At 38.7% G+C, this 4,241-nt stretch overlaps 1 pseudogene; it reads left to right on the top strand.

Moving 5' to 3' along the window:
• The window catches only part of LOC118412682, a 4,058-nt pseudogene extending 2,232 nt beyond the window's left edge, over positions 1 to 1,826 (top strand).
• The last annotated feature ends 2,415 nt before the right edge of the window (positions 1,827 to 4,241 follow it).

Raw genomic sequence — 4,241 nt, 5'->3', positions numbered from 1 at the left:
ACTTTACGGTGGCGTGATAAAACAGTGCTTTGGAAAAAAGAAACTGGCCATGTTGGCCTCCATACAAGTAATATTCATGACTTAGCCTGGCCACACCTGGTGAGATAATTCGTAAATGGCAAACACAGAAACTCCGGTCTCGTAGACCAGGCGTCAGCACAAGAGACAGTCTGCACTTAATTACTGCTAATGAAACATCTATGTCTTCTCAACTGTGATAAGTTATCAAAAATTATACCCACCCCAAGACGTTTTCAAGTCAGTAGTAATTAAAATATACATTGATTATTTAAGGAAATTACACTTTTATAAATTGTCGTACTTCAAGAGCCTACAATAATATTGCTTTATGTAATAATGGGGAAACTGAGCTAACATTTCATTGAAACAAAAACTTAGCGCATGATATCATACGTATTTGAACATGACACGATTTTGCAGGAACAAAGACCACTTTTACTGAAAGAAGAAGAGTCAGCATTCACTATAGCTGGACGGAATGTAATAAGGTACACGGAAAACCAAGCACCTAATGATGAGGGAGTCCTGATATTAGACACGTACCCTCTACCAGTTTTTTTACGGGGATATGGATTCTAGTATTCGGCAAAAATGTACTGAATGTACATGGCCAGAAGAGTCCGTCTGCGGGGACGATCTCCTTAACTAAATTTAGTAACATCAATTCTTCTCCAAACTCTCCTGGCAAGAACGAAAGTCATTTTCTTTGAATACATAAAAGGTTAGACTACATAACGTTTGTGTCATTCTTGCAGACAAGCACTGATCCTGGTGGGAACTTTGGCGTGCCCGGTACTACCTCTGCTCGGTGTCATGTCGAACGTACTGAGCTTCTTCACCCTGTACTTCGTCGTCATCAAGACCTGAAGGCCTCCTGTGCGCCGCTGGAGGGAGTCTGGCAACAGTCAGTTCTACATGTGGCTGCTGGCGGCGGCCCTCATTGTTCTTTGTCTCCCAGTGTCCTTTCTCGTCTCCGACGGGAACTACATCAACCTTGCCGGGCGGAAGCACTGCGGGCCGTTCGGCACGGAACCACCCATCGGCGCCTTCCATCGCCTCCGGGACGAGGTGCTCGGCGGTACCTGGCTGCAGGCTGCGCTGGCGGTGGTGTTCTCTGGGATCACAGCCCTTCCTCTCATACTTATCATGGCCGCCGTGATCTCGTACTATCGGGTCCGACTCACCCGAGAGACTTCCAGGGGCAAGCTCGCCCTGACTGAGCTAGACAAGGAGAGGGCGGCAAACAGACATCTTGTCAGTAGGTTTCGGGGGAGATATTAAACGACAATGATATTTTTTGCATATCCATGCCCAACATGGGCTAAATGCACTCAGTTACCTTAAATATTCTGTTTAAAACTACAGTCTTCCCTTTTCTTGAAACATATGAAAAAATTACATAGTTTTTTCCATTACATGGTAGTTCTTAAGATAACATAACGTATGTGAACTTTCGTTAAATGTGCATATGTATAATCTGTTTTAAAATTTGCGCCTGTCTGTGTACACAGAACATTCTAAAACAAATGTAACGTTTCTTCATTTTCTACATAATTCCAATTACATAATGCATATATTTTGTCCTTTGAGTCTGTGTGTATCTACCGGCTTCAATTTGCAGTGGGTGATGACTGATCCTTAGTTAAGTTATGGCTCGACGACGATTGAAATTTTGCACATCTAGGTATTTTTCCTTTTCATATGTAAGCTTGACGTTTTTGTAACGTTCTTAAATTGTTTCCTTGATTCCTCGTTTTACCACAAGTTCAATTCTGAGTAAAAGTATTGGAGGAAATTGTCTTTTAGTCTTTGTTTTACTTCAGATTGAGCAGATTTCGGTCTTTTTAATTAAATGGTAGGCAAAACCTGACTCCTCAAAGATTCTACTAATATTGGAAAACTAGAGTTCCACGAACACATATCTTTGCCAAATAAACCAGGTTTGTTATTTAGAAAGATGTCTGTAGACATAAAAATTTTTATTTTATATGTTATGTAAAGTCACACGAACTCTTATCAACTAGAGTTTGGTGACCCAGTACCTCCATGAAATATTAAGAGCTTGTGTAAATTTTATGTCAATGACTTACAAGGGGCCCAAAATCTAATCATTAGTCTTTGTAGGGAGGGTGGAGAGGTACATGTGTACAGGTGTGTGTCACTTGAGTGTTGAACTTCTATTGTTGTGATATTTTAACGAAAGAAAGTTTGCAAGTTCTTGCCCGAGGACTAATTGCAACATGGAACATACAGAATACTAAACATACAGAAAATAAAAGACTTTGTTATAGATAACAATGGTGACAAGTAGAGACAAGTGGCTATTCTAGTAATGATATGTACTGCTGAGAGCTACAATCTAAGCATATTGGGTTTGACTTCTTTCTGGAAGCAGTGGAAGATGACCCACTTTTTCTGTAATGAGTGGGTTATGTGACGTTAACAGGGTTATAGTTTTGTTTCCGTCAGTAAAAGTTTGGAACTTTTGTGAGTTTTGCAGGCCTCTTCGAATAGCTCTTTACTTTCCTGGTCATTAGAGAGGCAGTTTGAAATAAAACGTATTTCGTCTTCCAGCGGTTTTGAAATACAATAGTTACAGATTCTTTCACCCACAGGTAGCTTTTTGCACCACCCTTTCTCAATTGCAAGGGGGTGGGCGCTAATTCTAAGTTTACACATTGCCGATCTTACCTCATATTTATCAAGTAACATTAGATAATTTTCAATGGAATATACCTTCTTTAGTTTTTTGTAGACAGTCTATGAAAAAATGACTGGATATATACATCTACATCTCCCAGCCTTTTTCTTAACAATGTACATACATGCATTTAACATGGATCATTTTAACAACTATCTAATGCCTATCTACACCAAATTTAAGGTCATTCTATTGTAATTCAAGGGTACAGGGGACCAAAATTTACCGTTTTGGTCAAAACATGACCTTTAAACTTCTATAAAATCATTTTAGAGGCAGATTTGAAAAAAAAAAACACGAGAAAAGGCACCTGGGTAGTGACCCACTTTACCCTTGTGCCAAATTTCAGGTCATTCGGTCCCGGAATGACGGAGATGATTCGATTTGAAGATTTGACAGGAGAAAGAAAGAAAGAAACATTACGAATACAATATATTTCACCATACGGCGGATATCAAGTTTTTGAACTTTTGAGTTTGACTGTTACAGCGTCCAAGCTACTTCTGTCAATCATTTCCACCAAAGACCTTCCCATCGCCCTCAGGCTTAGCTGTCAACGTTAACGCTTTCAAAAAAAACAACAACGTGGGACAATGTTTCAAACAAATCACTAGTTTTATTATCATTTCATATCCAAACATTCACCAAACGTTTTAAACAAGTCACCAGTTTTATTATCCTTTCATATTCAAACATTCACCGAACATTTCAAACAAGTCACCAGTTTTATTATCCTTTCATATTCAAACATTCACCATCATTCTTTTATACGTCTGAGAATTATTATCAAACTTTATCCAATGGTAATCTAAATGATTATCTCCATCCAAATCGCCTGCTGATATTAGTGACATAATTCGATGAATCAACGCTCGACAAATCCTCGACAGTTTCTGGGCTTTTGTTTCATTATATTTCAGCCATACATAGTATGGTGAAATATATTGTATTCGTAATGTTTCTTTCTTTCTTTCTTTCTTTCTTTCTCCTGTCAAATCTTCAAAGTGATTCATCTCCGCCGTTCCTGGACCGAATGACCTGAAATTTGGCACAGGGGTAGAATAGGCCAATACCTTGATGCTTTTTTCTCAGTTTTTTCATATCTGCCTCTAAAATGATTTTATTGAGATTTTTTGGTCAATTTTAGACCAAAGCTGTATATTTTGGCCCCTGTACCCTGGTATTACAACCAAATGAGCTGAAATTTGACACAGATGTGCCTTGATAATGCTCCCATATAAATTCGATACCACTTTTGGTGTACAGTACAACAAAATGCTTATTTTTGCGATTTTTTGACCAATTTTTGACCAAAAAAGGACACTTTTGGCCCCTGTACCCTGGTATTACAACCAAATGAGCTGAAATTTGACAGAGACGTGCCTTGATAATGCCCCCATATAAATTCAATAACACTTTTGGTGTACAGTACAACAAAATGCTTATTTTTGCGATTTTTTGACCAATTTTTGACCAAAAAAGGACACTTTTGGCTCCTGTACCTTGGTATTGCAACCGA

This window comes from Branchiostoma floridae, chromosome 3 (assembly GCF_000003815.2).
Source record: "Branchiostoma floridae strain S238N-H82 chromosome 3, Bfl_VNyyK, whole genome shotgun sequence".
Classification (NCBI taxonomy): domain Eukaryota; kingdom Metazoa; phylum Chordata; class Leptocardii; order Amphioxiformes; family Branchiostomatidae; genus Branchiostoma; species Branchiostoma floridae.
This window is presented reverse-complemented; position numbering and strand designations above follow the sequence as displayed.